The 17,923-nt window shown below is 49.1% G+C and overlaps 1 pseudogene; it reads left to right on the plus strand.

Annotated features, from left to right (window-relative positions):
* Positions 1–13,746: 13,746 nt before the first annotated feature.
* On the plus strand, positions 13,747–17,513 carry LOC118643895 (annotated as a pseudogene).
* The last annotated feature ends 410 nt before the right edge of the window (positions 17,514–17,923 follow it).

A 17,923-nucleotide genomic window follows, 5' to 3' on the forward strand; every position in this document is an offset into this window, starting at 1 on the left:
TGGTGATCATCCAGACAATAGAATATTTTTCGATCTTAAAAAGGAAGGAAATGCCAACACCTGCTACAATGTGGATGAACCTTGAGGACATTATGCTTAGTGAAATAATCCACTCAAAAAAGGACAGAGACTGTGTGGTTCCACTCATAGGAGGTCCTTAGGAGAAGTGAGCTCTATAGAGACAGAAAGTAGATGGTGGGAGCCAGGGGCTGGGGCAGGGGGATGGAGAGTTAGTGTTTAATGGGGACAAGTTTCAGTTTGGGAAAATGAGAAAGTTCTGGGGATGAATGGTAGGGATGGTTGCAGGAAAATACCAATGTACTTAATGCCACTGAGCTGTGCACTTAACAATTGCTTACATTTTATGTGTATTTGATCACAATTTTAAAATAATTTTAAAGGTAGTGGGTCTGTTAAGTATCAGGAGTGAGAACTACCAGGATATAAGCTGGGGGCAGGCTCAAGAACCCAGACTGCTTGCCCACAGGGAGTTACTGGTTTTTCTCTGCTCTGGCTTCCTTAACTGGAAGAAGGGAATAATGATAGTATTTACCATAGAGGACCTTTGCTATAGTTCATTTAATTAATATAGCGCTGACTGAGTGGCTCAGTTGGTTGGAGTATTGTCCATATACCAAAAGGTTGCAGGTTTGATCCCTCATCAGGGCGTGAATGGGAGGCAACCAATGTTTCTCTCTCACATCAAAGTTTCTTTTTCCCTTCCTCTCTCTAAACATCAATAGACATATCATCAGATGAGGATTTTTTTAAAAAACTTAACATACTTATAAAGCTCAAAATTGCTCCTAGCATGCAGTAAGTACTTAATAAATGTTGACAGGCACTGAGAGGCCCTGCAGGAATAGGGCCTAGGGTTCTCTGTTTTACGGGAGACCTGTGCAATGTGAAGCCTAGCAAAGAGAAGGAAGAATCTATTGACTCCACAAATACAAAAAGAAAACTGTAAAATCAGAATAAATACCTTATTAAATGTCTCCACATCTACAAAAATGTGTCAATTTCATCAACTGCTAAATTTTGTATCATAAAGATCTCATTATATTTCAAAACAGCTCCTAGGTTAAATTTTCTCACTTCGTAGGAATTCCCACACCCACACAATGATTGCCAGGCTTACATTGCATGTGTTACTTTTAGTCAAAAAATGTCAAATGCAATGTTATAAAAATGGCTTTTGATTTTTTAAAAACACAGCCACAGAGTCATTGGTTAGTGGGGATGAGGTGCCTTTTAACTGGCTTGCAGGTTGAGGGGCAAGGTCTCCACTGTAAAGTAAGATTGTCTCTACCTTGGTCACACCATCCAGGATGAGGCTCAGATGTGACAGCATCAAAAACCAGAAAATAAAGACATAGCCAATACACCTGGAATGTAGTAGGCACAGAGCAAATGCTTACCGAATTTATGAAGAGGAGAAAGAAAATACATAGTAATCCTGTATTTTCAAGTTTTCAGATTGCTGCATCTCTTGAGTGGCCTATTGGCGCCTTTGAGGCCTGGTAGAAAATTCCTCTAGTTTAAAGTGTGATGGGGCCACCAAATCCTGTCTCCTGGTGTCTTCAGTAAACACCAGGTGGCAGACTATCTGCTGAGATTCAGAGGGAACACTGCAAACACGTTTGGGCGTGTGCAGTAGTAAGGCTGCCATTACTAAGAAAGGACGGAGCAATACATCTAGCAAGAGTTACCAGCAGCTCTGAGTTGGGGTTCCCAAGCCCCAATTCAGACCTCCTGGTTTGAGTCAGACCTTATCTCCAGCCACTCCTGGGATCCTGAAAGTTGAGAAGCGTTGGGATGGTGGCCCCTTTGGGGAGGCCTCCATGACGGTTGGATGACTTGAGACCAAGCTAGGTGGGAGAGTTTCAATCCCAATTCTGCCCTTCCCCACCTGGATGACCTTGAACCCTTCTGAATTTTCTTATAAAATGGGCAGGGTGATTCCGAGGATGTGAGGTGATGCATTTAAAGTGCTTTACACAGTATCTGCATGTAGTAGGCACTTAGAAAATGGTTGTAGTTGCTAATTCTAGCTAAAAGAACAGGTCTAAATTAGGCCTTCTGCCTCATTGCCAGAAAGCTCTCCCCCTAAGGATTAAGTGTGGCCTTTGGATGTAGGGAAGGGGTCCATTCGGCATCCATGTTCATCGTGGCTATAATCTATTATGTTGCATTAGCAATTTTTTTAAATCCTCACCCGAGAATATTTTTCCATTTTTCTTCAGATAGAGTGGGAGGAAGGGAGAGAGAGAAACATCAATGTGAGAGAGACACATCAACTGGTTGCCTCCCGCAGGACCCCGACTAGGGCCAAGGAATAACCACAACCGAGATACGTGCCCTTGACTGGAATTGAACCCACAACTCATTGGCCGATGCTCTAACTGTTGAGCCAAACTGGCCAGGGCTCAATTTTTTTATTTTAAATGTTTTTATTGCTTTTAGAGAAAGGAAGGGAGAGAGAAACATCAATTGGCATGCTCCCCACCGCGGACCAAGCATGTGCCCTGACCTAGAATCAAACTGGTGACCTCTTAGTGTGTAGGTCAATGCTCAGCCAACTGAGCCACACTAGCCAGGGCACATTAGCCATTTTTGTTTGGGTTTTTTTGTTTGTTCATTTTTTAGAGACAGAAGAAGGGGGAGAGAGAGAGAGAAATATTTATCAGCTGCCTCCTGCATGTTCCCCACTGGGTATCGAGCCCACAACCCGGGCATGTGCCCTGACCGAGAATTGAACCGGGACCTCTCAGTCCATGGGATGACACTCAATCCACTAAGCCACACCAACCGGGCCCATTAGCCATTTTTAAAGCCAGAGGCCCAGATTCAGCCTCTTGAATACTGCACACTGCAGGGTTAAGCACTGGGAGCCGCTGATGTCCTCTTGCTGCTGCTTCTGGTTCTACAGTCTTACCTACCCTGGGCCAACCTGCTGTGAAACTGCCGGGACGCCCCACATACCCAGTCACAGAAACCTCGAGTTAGGCCCTACGGGGAGGCTCATTAAAGGCACTGAAGCTTCTCCTGCATAGATGCTGCCGGCCACGGCGGACCAAATATTTACAGACTCAGCTGAAATGAGACCCAGCAGGGTAGATTTCACAAGCAGCCCAGAAAATGTCCCTTTACCCCCTGTCCCTGGAAAAATGGGGCACAGAGAGGGAAGAAGCCCCTTTCCACCCCCCAGCAAGGCAGGATCAAAGATCTTGGCTTAAGAGCATGCCTCTGAGCCTCTTCTAGCTCACACTTTCATTCAGCAAACACTTCCTTGAGCATTTCCTGTGTGCTGAGCTCTGTGCCAGGGACATAGCTATGACCATCACTGAAGCAGACCTGACCTCTGGAGCTCAACGGATGATTTCAAGGAGGGGTGGAGTAAACTCTGGCTTCCTGGAGGAGGTGACTGGAAGGGCATTCTGGGAGAGAACAGAATGGGCAGTAGCTCAGAGGAACTGAGCAAGCAGGAGCAGGGGAGACATGGAGTCAGACAGAGTGGACTCCAAAGTCCAGGATCAGGCTGTCAGCTAGCAGGCAATGGGGGACCGTGGTGGATTTTTACTTTTTTTTTTTTTTTTTTTTTTTTTATCCTCACCTGAGGATATTTTTCCATTTTTCGTACAGATAGAGTGGGAGGGAGAGAGAGGAAGGGAGAGAGAGAGAGAAACATCGACGTGAAGGGACACATCGAGTGGCTGCCACCCGCACGACCAACCAGGGCCGGGGACAAACTGCAACCGAAGTACGTGCCCTTAGCGGGAACCGAACCCGGGTCTCTCCGGACCGCAGGCCGACACTCTAACCGCTAAGCCAAACTGGCCAGGGCGGATTTTTACTTTTTATTTTATTAAAAAATATGTTTTTATTGATTTTTTTTTTTTTTTTTTTTTTTTTAGAGAGAGAGATAGAAACATCGATGTGAGAGAGAAACATCAATCAGCTGCCTCCTGCATATCCCCTACTGGGGATGGAGCTGGCAACATGGGCATGGGCCCTGACTGGCAATCGAACAAGGACCTCTCAGTCCATGGGACAATGCTCAATCCACTGAGCCACACCAGCTGGGCCTAATAGTGGGTTTTTAATAGAGAGGAGATCCCTGCCCTCCCAGCAAGGTTCAAGGGTATCTCTCGCCTCTCTCTCTTCTCTTGCTCTCTCTCTCTCTCTCTCTGTCTCTCTGTCTCTCGCTCTCGCTCTCGCTCTCTCAGGCCTTCCTTGCTTGGGGTCCAAATCCTCACTGCCCTGGCGCCCCCCTCCCATGCAACTCGTATGTGCCACCTTTAGGGAGCCAGCAGCAGCCAGCGCTGGGGAAGGGGTAAGCCAAGGTGGGCTCATGAGCCTCTTCAATCACCTCTCCCTGTGCACCCTTCTTATTAGCCACATCCTCTGTTCTCCTGCTCTGCAGGCTCTATTTGGACAAAGGCAGAGCAGGAGACCCATGTGTTCCTCCAAGCATGAGGTCCCCTCCCCAAAGACCAGAACATAGGAGGTAGGTGTGGCTGGCAGGCAAGGCTGATGAGGTTGGTTATCACAGCCCACCCGGACTGAGTCATAGCGACAGCCTATGAGTGGTAGGAAGTGCCAGGAGAATGCCATGGGGGACAGAGCACAGAGGATGCATAGGGAAGGGGAACTGGAGGCCCCTGGCTCAGTTATTGAAGAGGCCTTGTTCTCTGGCTGTGGGGAGAAAGAAAAAGAGAGATGGAGATCTGTAGAAGAGGAGACAGAGCTGCAGAGAGAGGCGGACACAGAAAGAAGAAAGACAGAAGAGAGCAGAGACTTAGACACAGAGAGAGAGAGACGCAAATAGAGACAAAAGCAATCTCAGAGGGACTCGGGCACCCAGAGATGTTGAGCCTCGGAGCTGTCATGCCCCCGTCCCCTGTGCCCGCCAGGTGGCGCCCCAAAGCCACGGTCTGTGCCACAGCCATTTCTGCCTGGCTTTTCCTGGGGCCCAGGGCTGAGACCAACTGAGCAGGAGGCCCTGGACCCCAGGTAGGAAAGGTGAAGGTGAAGGCTGGAACATTGAGAGCCTCCCTAACCTGGCCACCCCAGGCCAAAGTCCTGAGTTGTGTGTGCATATCTCACGTACATATCTGAACTTGTTTTGAGCTGTGTTTGTGTTGGTCTCTGTGTGCTTGTTTTGAAGTGGATGTGTCTGCATTTGTCTTGGAGTATATGTTCACATGTATCCTTGTGTGTCTGGGGAAGAGAGCTAACTCTTTACGTGTCTAATGTGTCCATACCCACAGAAACCTAACACCCTCTCCATTCGCCTTCCCCAGCAACTCTGTATTGAATCACCCAAAAAATATGAGAACTGAAATATTTATGGAGCACTTACTGGTACCCACAGGCTGTCAAGGGCCCCTCAAAGAATAACTCCCTGGGGAGACAGGAACAGGTATTCATGGAGCTGATTGAACAAGATTTAGGTTCTACTTAACCTAAGCACCTACTATTTGCCAGGCCCTAGCTAGGGGACTACTTTTATGCTGTGGACTCAGTTTCCTTGTCTATAAAACGGATCTGATATTAGCATCGACCTCATAGCTTTGATACTAAGTGATTGAGCTGAGTTTTATAAAGTTCTTTGAACACTGCCTGGCACAGCCTAAGGATTCAGTAAGTGTCAGGAATCATCTCATTTAATCCTTATAACTACAAGCACATTCGTACCGCGGGCCAGCAGGAGCCTCTGAGAATCCTGCACTCACTGCTCAGGACCTTATGGTTGTCTGAAAGACCTAACGAGGCAGATGCTGAGATGTCTGCACAAAAACTTCTCTTTTGGTCTAGCTCAGTGGTTCTCAAAGTCATTGTGTAGAAAAATGAGTAGATGGGATCATGCTGGGTATATAAATCAGAGTTAGGTGCTGTTCTAGGCATCAGGGACTCAGCAGTGACCAAAACAGACAAAAATTCCTGCCTTCGGGGAACTTCTGCTCTAGTGGAAACAAAACGTAATAAATGAAATAGAGTTGTCACTCAACAAAGGTGAGACATTATAATTAGTTACTATCCATCAAAGACTTTCAATACACTTTGCCATTTTACCTTCCAAAAGTATGGTACTAACTTATTCCAGCAACAGATGTGAGTGCCCATTGGCTTGTACCCTCACAAAATTTAATATCATCAGATATCTTTACTGAATATTAGAATAGGAGAGAATTCTAGGGTGGTTAAACACCTTTCCATGTGAGTCTGTCTTTATTTTATGATTTCCCATCTATGTTTTTTGTGTGTTTAAAGTGGCACCCATGTTCTTTGCATTTCTCTCTGTTTTTATTTATTTCTAACAACTCTTTATATATGAATAATCCACTTCTGTTTTTTTTTTATTAAAGTATTTTTTCTTTATTGATTTTAGAGAGAGAAATGACAAGAGAGAGATAGACACATCAATGAGAGAGAACATCGATTGGCTGCCCCCTGCATGCCCCACACTGGGGATCGGGCCCACAACCTGAGCATGTGCCCTGACCGGGAATCGAACCAGCGACCCCTTGGTTCATAGGTCTATGCTCAATCACTGAGCCATACTGGCCAGGCTGTTTTTTGTTTTTGTTTTTTAAATCATTTTTTCTTATAGATGTTAGAGAGACAGGGAGAGGGAAAGAGATAGAGACATCAATGGCAGAGAACATCAGTTGGTCGCCCCCTGCATGCTCCCCACTGGGGATCGGGCCCACAACCCAGGCATGTGCCCTGACAGGGAAGCAAACCAGCGACCTCCTGGTACATGGGTTGACACTCAACCACTGAGCCACACCAGCCAGGTGAAGAATGTCGCATTTGAACATGTTGCTAGTAAATAGCCTTTGTTTCTAATAGAGCTGGAGTGGAATAATAGAATTAACCAACAGGGACCACCATGAACTCTCATTTACCAGGTATCTTAGCAATGAATTTCTTATGAAATGTCCCTGGAGTGGGACACAGAAACCCAGGAAATAGTAACCATGAAGAGAGTACTCTGACCTGAGACAAGGCCTTTCTTAGCTAAGGATTAATGTATCCATCTTCTAAAATAGATTTCACACTGCCGGGGACCCTTCTAACACATAAATTAGATCATGCCGCCCGCTCTTTTCAAACCCTCCCACGGCTCCCCATGCCCTTCTCAAAGCCACCCTCTCCACACCACATCTCCTTTTGGTACCAAACCAGGTAGAGGCACCTGAGCCCTCCTGCTAACTCAGTCCTGCCATGTTCCAGGGGCTCTGCTCCACCTTCCTGTGTGGCTTTGGGGAAGCCTCCGTTTTCTCTTCTGAGAAACGGGAGAACAAAAGTACAGACTTCATAGGGTTGGTGACAGGGACCCAGTGGGGTAACTGAGTATAAAGCATGGAGAGACATCCATTTGCTTTTTTCCAAAACCATTTTAGCTTCTCCCTGGGGCGGTGAGGGGCAGACATTGGCAAACAGCTGCTTCTGGACTCACTTTCTTGATCAAAATGAGGATACAAAGTTAGTACTATTGCTAGTACAGGGAGGACAAACCCTTCAGGACTCGGGAAGTACACTGAACCTGGTAGGGACTGTAGGGAATTCATGTCCCATGTCCTGTCCATAGAGGGCCCAATAGAGCTCCAACTTCTTGGAAACACTCATTTACTGATTCTTAATAAACAAACAAACAAACAAACAAACAAACATTGTGTGGGCCTCTGGGCTTGCAATTTGAGAGACCTCTGGCCCAAGGGAATAAGTTAATAAGAAAAACGTATTTTGTATCACAAGAGGCTAAGCATCTGTGATTCCAGCATTTGGCCAAGTTCAGTGGGTATCACCTGTACTGGCAAACTGGCACATGCCCACCTCCCTTCCTATCTGCCTGCAGTATTGGGGGATGCGGGCTCCACCCACACATATCCCTTCTATCTCAGAGGACCCATGTATTATAGCCCCCCTCCTTTTTTTGGTTATTCCTCACCAGAGGATATTTTATTATTATTATTTTTAATCCTCACCCGAGGACACTCCTCCGTTTTTCACTCAGACAGAGCAGGAAGGAGAGAGAGGAAGAGAGAGAAACATCGATGTGAAAGGGACACATCGAGTGGCCGCCACCCACACGACCCAACCAGGGCCGGGGACAAACTGCAGCCAAGGCACATGCCCTTAGCGGGAACCGAACCCGGGTCTCTGTGGACCGCAGGCTGACATTCTAACCGCTGAGCCAAACCAGCCAGGGCACCAGAGGATATTTTTCCATTTATCTTCAGATAAAGTGGGAGGGAGAGATGGAAGGAAAGCGAGAGAGAGAAACATCGATGTGAGAGGGGCACATCGATTGGTTGCCTCCCTCATGACCCCAACCTGGGCCGAGGACTGAACTGCAACTGAGGTACATGCCCTTGACAGGATTCGAACCCGTGACTCTGGTCTGAGGGCCAACGCCTGAACCGCTGAGCCAAACGGGCCAGGGCTCCATTGATTTTTAGATAGAGTAGAGGGGGGGAGAGAGAGAGAGAGAGAGAGAGAGAGAGAGAGAGAGAGAGAGAGAGAGAGAGAGAGAGAAACATGCATCATTGTAAGAGAGACACATGGGTTGGTTGCCTGCCGCATGACCTAACCGGGGACAGGGATATAACCTGCAACTCAGGTACACGCTCTTAACCAGGAATCAAACCTGTGACCCTTGGGTTTGTGGGCCAACACTCTTAACTGCTGAGCCAAACCTGCCAGGGCGCAGTCTGGCCCATTTCTAAAACCTGTTTTTCTCACTTCCCATTGATTCTCTGGACTCCCTTAGAACCTTCTTCAACATTCCTTTGCCCCCTAGGACAGCCAGAAGTAATATGTTGATTGCCACTCAGAACCCTAACCCTCATACTAGTGAGCCCTGGATTCTAGAACGTTTATGAGGAGAGGTGAATATTCCGAGGGTCTAGAACACCAGGCCTTCAAGATGCTGGGAGTCCACAATTTCCGTGATCCCACAGTGAGTCTCCCAGGTTCCAGAACTCAGGGATTCTCCAGCTTGTCCCTGTCTGCCCAGCTCTTCTATAATTGCCCATGACAGATAATAGTGTCTCTGGGCAGAAACCATGATTCCTCTAATCCAGCAGCCCAGGCAGAGGGCTTGCTGCCCACAGCCACCTGGCTTTTCCTAACAGCTTAATGAGAAAGTCTGAATTAATTGGAACCGGCACCCAACACTCACAGGGCTCAGTGTGGTCGGCTTGGCCTCCATATGTTAAAGCCAAGTGTCCCTGGGCCTTGCTCTAATCTGTTCTAGACATTAGCAGGTGTGACACGTGAGACCTGGAGCTTAGCCTGATAAGGGAGGAGGCTGGGGCCATGGTGACCTGGTTCTGCAGGTAGAGCCAGCCTGCTCACCTTCCCTAGAGAGAGTGCACACCCTCATTCTAGCACTTCCCTCTGTGAGCCTGTGTTCCCCCTTTGTTCCAGGAGCTAGCCTCCTGGTTTACTGTAAATTGCTCAGCACGTGCATTGCGTGCATTGCGCTATAATCTGTCCTCAGGCACTCAGGTAGATTCCCAGAGGGTTATAACTAGTTTATCATTTCAATAGCTATTATCAGAGAGATTACACCATTTCACTCTCCAAACCCCAAGGTGTGAGATGGCTCTTTTCCCAAACTTCAGCAACACGGTGAATTATCAAACTTTTTATCTTCAGCAACCTGATAGATTTACTTTTTAAAAGGTATTTCATAGTAGTGTTATTTTATATCTAGTTTACCATGAGTAAAATGACTTCCTCTTATGGGTTTAGAATACACTTGTATTCCCTTTTCAATAACTGTTCATGTCTTTTGCCTCTATTTCTATTGGCCTGTTGGTTATTATTGATTTTTGGAAGCTTTTTACATATTAAGGAAACCAGTTTTTTATCTATTAGTCTTGGAAAAATTTCCTTGACTTTGTCTATTGACTGTCTAGTATTTGTGTGTGTCTGTGCCTGCAAGAATTTTTTAAAATGTTTTTATAAGAGAAGAAGGAAGAGGGAGGGAGGGAGGGAGGGAGGGATGGAGGGAGGGGGAGAGAGAGAGAGAGAGAGAGAGAGAGAGAGAGAGAGAGAGAGAGAGATGTGAGAGAGAAACATCGATTGGTTGCCTACTGCATGCACCCTGATGGGGAATCAAATCCACAACATGGGAATGTGCTCTGACTGGGAATCAAACCATCAACCTTTCAGTGCATGCAGCAATGCTCAACCAACCAAGCCACACCAGCCAGGGCAAGAATTTTATATTGGTATGTAGTCAGTTATTAATCTTTTAATTAAAGGCTTCGGGGTTTAATGTCATGCTCTAACAAACTAGAATTATTATTATTTTTAACTCCCATGTTTTCTTCTAGTAGTTTTATAGTTTTGTTTCTCTCTCTCTCTCTCTCTCTCTCTCTCTCTTCTGGGAGTGGTGATCCATCTGGAATTGGCTAACTTCAAAATCTCTATCTGAAATCTCATGATTGTGTAAGAAGCTGCATAGTCATCAGACAGTAGCATGAGAGCTGAAGCCAAATGGCTAGGGTCCAAATCCTGGCTCTGCCATTTTTCACTGTGTATTGTCAGGGAAGTCATTTACCCTCTCTATGCCTCAGTTTACTCATCTGTAAAATGGGAGATAATAGTGTCATGTGAGAATTAAGGGACATGTTCTATTTTTAAAATATGTTTTTATTGATTTTAGAGAGAGAGGAAGGGAGAGGGAGAGAGAGAGAGAGATAGAAACATCAATTGGCCCGGCTGGTGTGGCTCAGTGGTTGAGTGGCCACCCATGAACCAGGAGGTCACCGGTTCGATTTCCGGTCAGAGCACATGCCCAGGTTGTGGGCCCAATCCCCAGTGGGGGGCATGCAGGAGGCAGCCAGTCGATGTTCTTTCTCATGTATGTTTCTATCTCTCTCTACCTCTCCCTTTCTTTCTCTCTAAAAGTCAATAAAGAAAAAAAAAACTTAAAAAAAAAAAAAGAAAGAGACATCAATTGGCTGCCTCCTGCACACTCCCCACTGGGGATTGAGCCCAAAACCGAGGCATGTGCCCTGACCAGGACTCGAACCCATGACCTCTTGGTGCATGGGAGGATACTCAACCAACTCAGACACACCAGCCAGGCAACAGGCAACATGTTCTATTTTTTAAATCAAGTACCAAGCCCTGACTGGTTTGGCTCAGTGGTTGGAGCATCAGCCCTTGGACCAAAGGGTTTAATTCCTGTTCAACGGCACCTACCTGGATTGCAGGTTTGATCCCCAACCCTGGTCTGGGTTGTGCAGGAGGCAACCAATTGATGTGCCTCTCTCACATTGATGTTTCTCTCTCCCTCCCTCTCTCCCTATCTAAAAATCAATGGAAAAATATCCTCAGTGAGGATTAACAAAAACAACAAAAAATCAAGTACCAAAAGACCATCTGTCACTTAGCAGGTGCTTTTTCTACTTGCTAATCTTGTTTTTATTTTTTTAATTTTATTTTCAAGAGAGAGGAAGGGAGAGGGAGCGAGAGAAACATCGATGAGAGAGAACATTGACTGGCCGCCTCTTGCATGCCCCCCACTGGGGATTGGGCCTACAACCTGGGCATGTGCCCTGACTGGGAATCGAACTGGTGACCTCTTGGTGCATAGGTCGATGCTCAACCACTGAGTCACACCAGCTGGGCATTAACTTTGTTTTTATTTGCTTTATTTGAGAGTCAAATTGTACTTTAAAAAAAAATTATTTCTGTCCGGCCGGTGTGGCTCAATGGTTGAGCATCAACCCATGGACCAAGAGGTCGCCAGTTGATTCCCGGTCAGGACATATGCCCAGGTTGTGGGCCTGATCCCCAGTAGGGGCATGCAGGAGGCAGCCAATTGATGTTCTCTCTCATCGATGTTTCTATCTCGCTCTCCCTCTTACTTCCTCTCTCTCTACAATCAATGAAGAAAAGAAAAAAATTTTTTAAATTATTTCTTTATATATATAGAGAGAAACATCGCTTTGTTGTCCCACTTACTTATGTATTCATTAGTTGTTTCTTGTATGTTCCCTGGCTGGGAATTGAACCCGCGACTTTGGCATATCGGGATGATGCTCTAACCAACCAGGGCCAAATTGTACTTCATTCTGAATATCCTCCAGCACAGCCAGTTAGTAAGTGACTGCTTCAGGAACATTTCTCAGTGCTCCACCCGCAGTCATTTCATCCTCATAACAACCCCACTGGATAGATGGGAACATGGAGGCCCAGGGTCATTAAGTTCCTTCCTGAGGAACTTCCAATGGTCAAAGCTGGGGCTAGAACCCACTCTCTGTCCACTGTCCTGTTCTGGCCTCAGCCTTCCTCCCAACCTTCCTCCTTCCTGCCACTGCTGGAGGAGGAGTTCTCGGTGGATTTCACCTTAACTGGCTTCTAAGTATAGACTGAATCATTGAGGTCAAGCCAGTATAGTGGATACCCAGAACTGGTCAGTCCTGTCCTGGAGGGTATGATAGTCGGCAGGGGCAGGCAGCAATCAGGGAAGGCTTTCGGGAAGAGGGTGCATAGGTAAGTGTGACTGGAGAGACTAGAGGGACCTGAGAAAGGGGCTGCAAGGGTGGGTGGGGGACAGAGAATTACAGGTGGGTGAGCCCCTGCTCACAAACTTCCCGTGGCTGCCACTGACCACAAGCCTTAACTCCTGCTTTTCCTCTACTAGGCAAACACTGAACTATATAGTTGGTGATCATGGGCAGGTGTCTTCTTGGGAATCTTGAACTGCTATTCATCTGCCAAAGCCCTAGCTCCAATGCCTACCCATCTGGGAAGCTGTCCCCACATACTGGTCTTTCCCAGTCTGGGTTCTCTCCTTCTACTCAAGCCCTGACCTCATAGGGTTGGGAGTGTCTGTATCCAACTCTGTGTCCCCTACCGTCAACTGGGAGACTCTTGGTTGTGATTTCTTTGGTGCCCAGCATTGCCCAGTCCAGCTCAGCCAACACAGAGTAGGTGCTTGTTGACTATGTCTTGAAGGAAATGAGGGAATGAAAGAGTAAGTGGCTTATATAAATCTCAATCACTTACCTTCCTCTGCCCACAGCCCTCCAGGGTTGTCACCTCCCTCTGGGTAAAAGCCCAAGTCCTCCCCAAAGTGTATGACCTGACTCCATCCCCTCCTGGTCCTCATGTCCTCCCTGCTCTTCCCCTAGATCACTATGCTCCATCCAGCCACAGGGGACTCTTTGCTGTTCTTTCAACACACCAGGCATGGTCCTGCCCCAGGGCCTTTGCACTGGCTCCTTCCTCCTCAGCCTGCAGTATTCTTGACCCTTTGCATGGCCGACTCACTGCTTCTCACCTTTAGAACTCAATTGAAAGGCTACTTCCTCAAAGAGATCTCTCTTGACCTAGATCTCTGTCTAAGAGAACCACCAATCTCTCTTCTTCCTTTTTCTCTCCCTAGCACTTCTCCCGATAGGATGCATTGTGTATTTAAGTATTCATGTTTATGATGTGTCTCCTTTTTGTGGGTTTTGTTCGCAGATACCCTGGGCGCTTCCAGTAGGCACTGAATACATCTGTGCATAAGCAGAGGGGTGTCTGAAGGTGGGAGAGAGGGGCCCCCAGTCTGCCCTCCCTAGGCGCCCCGCCCTCGCGGGACCTCCCTGGAGCACACCAGGCGTGGCCGGCGGGCCGGCCGGGCGGGGCGCGGCGGGGGCGGGCAGCTAGGCTTGTCGGGCGGGTGCGCTGGCCGCGAGAGCCAGGCGGAGTGGGGAGCGCCCGGCGGGCGCCATGGAGGGGCTGCGGCGGGGCCTGTCGCGCTGGAAGCGCTACCACATCAAGGTGCATCTAGCGGACGAGGCGCTGCTGCTGCCGCTCACTGTGCGACCGCGCGACACGCTCAGCGACCTGCGGGCCCAGCTGGTGGGCCAGGGCGTGAGCTCCTGGAAGCGCACCTTCTACTACAACGCGCGGCGACTGGACGACCACCAGACGGTGCGCGACATGCGCCTGCAGGACGGCTCCGTGCTGCTGCTCGTCAGCGACCCCAGGTGGCCGGGGACGGGGCAGGACAGGGTCCTGGAGGGCGGGCTGGCCAGGCGTGAGAGGGCCTGCCTGGGGTCCTGGGTAGAGAGTGGGCCAAGGCTGGGAGAGGATGGCAGGGACTGGAGGGCCTGCTGGGTGAGTGTGAATCAAGGCTGGGGGCAGATGGCGGGGCACGAGAGGGCCTGGCTGGGGCGTGGGAGGTGGGAGGTGGCGGTAGGGTGGACTAGGGGTCCTTCCCGCCCCCTGGAACGCCGCCTCCCGGCGGAGTTCTGCTCTTGTGTGTACTGGCAGAGAGGGGTGGAAGGCGGGCGCTGGGAGAGGCCAGAGGGCGGCTGGATGCCCCTGTCTCTTTCTTTTCTTTCCCTCTGTCTCTTTCTGGCCTCCTCTGTCTCTCTCAAGATCTCTCTTTGTCTCCCTCTCTCAGTGGTGCTCTTACTTATTTCACTTCCTATCATTCTTTCTGTCTCTCTGTGGCTCGGTCCATTTCTGTCCATTCCTGTCTCTGCTCTTTTCTCTGTATGTCTCCTTCTCTCTGCGTCTCTCTGTGCATTTCTGTCTCTATTTGTCTGTGTCTCTCATCCTTCTCCTCCACTACACCTGCCCACCCCACATTCCCATCCTGACACTTGCTGCCTGCATTCTGACCTGGCCATCTGGAGTCTTGGCCAAGACGGCCCACGAGGGATCTGTAGAGAAGGACACCTGGGCCGTGGGAATAGCACACACCGGGGCCTAGGGCAGCTCTGGGAGATGGTGGAGGCTGGTGCTTGGCGATATGAGCAGTGAGGTGGGGGAGATGGGCAGGAGCTGGTCCCAGAGTTCCAGATGCCACCTTGGAGGTGTTGGGCAGGGGACACACTGGAGCCATATGTGTAAACCTGGATTATGGGGGTCATGCTTGCCGGGCTATAGAGACTTGGTCTGCCAATCCTGGGGTGACATTTGGGAGCAGGAGCCTCAGATGCTGGTCCTGGAGACTCGAGGTGTGTGTGCCGGGGGAGGGCTGCATCCCCAGGCTCTCAGGAGGGAGCATCTCAGAGGCAGGGAGAGATGGTGGGATGGTGACTGATGGGGGCTGGGGCTTGGGGCTTGGGGCTGGGAGAGGGTGTTCCTGCAGTGTACCTTCTCCTACAAGGTCTGGAAGCTTGACAACCCACAGCCGTCCACACACCATAATCATCATTCAATATGCAATAAATATTTATTGAGCGCTTACTGTGTGCCAAGCCATGTGCTAAGCACTGGAACCCAGTTGGGACTCAGACCAGGCCTGCCCTCACGGGGCCCATAGTCAGTTCAGTGGCAGAGAGAGACATGAAACCAAATAAACATATGATTAATGTCAGATGGGAATGTTTTCTACCTTCCTCCTTCCCTCAGCTCCTTCAGGCCTTTGTTCAGATGCCACTTCAGTGCATTCTTCCTGATCACCCTGTGTAAAATCCCTCCCCCGCTTTTATCTTTCTCTCTGACACTTCCCAGCCCCTGACTTCTCTATATTTTTCTAATTTTTGTACCCTATCTCCCCCACCAGACTGTAAACTTCATGAGGGCATTGTTCATCTTATTCACTGCTGTGTTTCCAGTTCAGTGCCTGACACATAGTAGGTGCTCAATAAATATTTATGGACTATATTGTCTGGAGGTGACGAAAGGGCTGCTCAGAACATTTTCCTGAGCCTTTATGGTGCCTGGAAGTGGGGGGAGAAGGTCTCTAACATGGAGGTAGGTCCTGGCAGATGTGAGAAGATTCATCAGCAGGACACTGAGTAGATAGGAGAGACCTTGAGGGCTGAGGTGAAGGCTGTGTTTATCCTGCAATCTGTGTCTTTCTGTTTCCTCCTTCAGGTAGTCTGGGAGGCAGAGCCATGACCAAGGGGACTAAAGATGCTGGCTGAAGGAGCAGGCTGGGGTGGGGGACATCTTCAGGAGGTAAGTCGTTCCAGGGACCTTACATATTGTGAGGACCACAGATAGATGAAAATGAGGCCCAAAGAGAAGGGACTCACCTCTGCTGAGTGTCACCCCCCACAACCCCCTGACTCCAATCCTCTGTGTTTTTCTTTTTATTTTTTTAATCCTCACCCGAGGATATTTTTTTACATTTATCTTCAGACAGAGTGAGAGGGAGAGGGAGGGAGGGAGTGAGGGAGGGAGTGAGGGAGGGAGAGAAAGAGAGAGAGAGAGAGAGAGAGAGAGAGAGAGAGAGAGAGAGACAGGGAGACAGAGAAATATCCATGAGAGAGAGATACATCAATACATCAACTGGTTGCTTCCCGCACAACCCCAACCGGGGCTGGGGACGAACTGCAACTGAGGTACATGCCCTTGACCAGAATCGAACCCGGGACTCTTGGTCTGTGGGCTGACACTCTAACTGCTGAGCCATACTGGCTAGGGCCTCACTTACCTTTATACTAACATGTGTTGCCCCTAACATGAATGATGTTGCCCCAACTTGCTGTGTGACCTTGGGTGAATAACTCTGCCTCTCTGGGTGGGCTCTGAATTCCTGTGACTCCCACCAGGTGGCTCCAAACAGCCAAGCTCCCTCTAAAACTGGCTGACTACCCGTGGCTAAAGGGCCATCCTTGTCCCACCTGGAGGGCACCAGACCCATGGGGAAGGAGGAGACTGCAGGTGTTGCTGTCCACATCCATTGGGAAGGGATATTAGGGAAAAGGAAAGAAGGAAACCTGGCCGGAGAGCTGGTGTTTCACCTTCCTAAGGGCCTGAATTGAGATTGTCTTATCTACCCACTCCTGCTGTTCCAGGTTCTGGGCTCCTGGGGTTGACAGTGAAACATTGGCCTGACCAGCTGATGCCCACTGCCTCGGACACTCCTGATGGAACCCCACTCCCTGACACTGAACTAGGAAGGAAGGACATTGTCGCCCCAGCCCAGCCTGTCAAGTTGTATTGTGTGACCTTGAGGCGATGGCTTCCCCTTTGGGGACTCAAGTGCCCAGTCTGCAGCAGAAACCAGTGTACCAACTTGGGAGGCTCCCATGGGCAGCCAGGGGATATCGTATAAAAAGAAGCACAGGGTGGAGAGGAGAGGAACTCAGGGCATTGCCTCTCCTACCTTGTACATTCAGTTGGCCACAACATTGCCCAAGCTGTGCCTCCTCCATAAGGCACATTTCATACTCCTCTCTGCGCTCACACTTGGAATTCCAGCCTCCTCCAGGAAGTCTTCTTGGATGCCCTCCTGCCCAGCCAGTGAGCATCTTGTCCTCTTTTGGGTTCCCACAAGCCCTGTCTACTGTGAACAGCCTTGGCTGTGGGGTACAGCCAGTCGCTCAGGAAATCTCAAATGACTAAAGGTGGAGACTGGGGGACCCCAGCTCTCTCCCAGTTCTCCATTGTCATTCTGTGTTCCACCCCTTTCCCCAAATACCTCCGCTCCATGCATCTGTGCCCACCCTCTCGTAGGTGCACTCACCATCATGCCTCGCCCACCTGCCTCCTGCTTGGGGTTTCCTGGTTAGGTCTGGTCAAGTAGGCAGAGATCTGGGGCCTCTCTGCCTGGCAGAACGCTGAGGCATGGGTGGTCATCTTTTTTCTTTTTTTCACCTCACTCATTTTTATTGTGACAATAAAACATGTTTTGGCCGGTCCCAAATGCTGCAGGCAAGCCCGCAGCTGCTTACCCTGCTTTTCAGTCCCTGAGCCTTGTGTCATGGGTGGTAATTTTGGGGGCATTCCAGGCAGTGTGTTGTGGGAATTCTGGGTACAAGAAACCCTGGGTAGAATGCTGAGCCTCAGTTGGATCTCTTACCTGTGGTCACGTGGAGTCTGGTCCTTTGCACAGACCTGGGAGGCTGGTCGTAGGGGGATGCAGGGCCTGCACACGGTGTTCATGCTCCATGTGCTGTCCTGGTGCAGGGAAGAGGTGGAGGAGCCTGGGAAGAAATAATGT

This window comes from Molossus molossus, unplaced genomic scaffold, assembly GCF_014108415.1.
Source record: "Molossus molossus isolate mMolMol1 unplaced genomic scaffold, mMolMol1.p scaffold_m16_p_4, whole genome shotgun sequence".
NCBI classification, from domain to species: domain Eukaryota; kingdom Metazoa; phylum Chordata; class Mammalia; order Chiroptera; family Molossidae; genus Molossus; species Molossus molossus.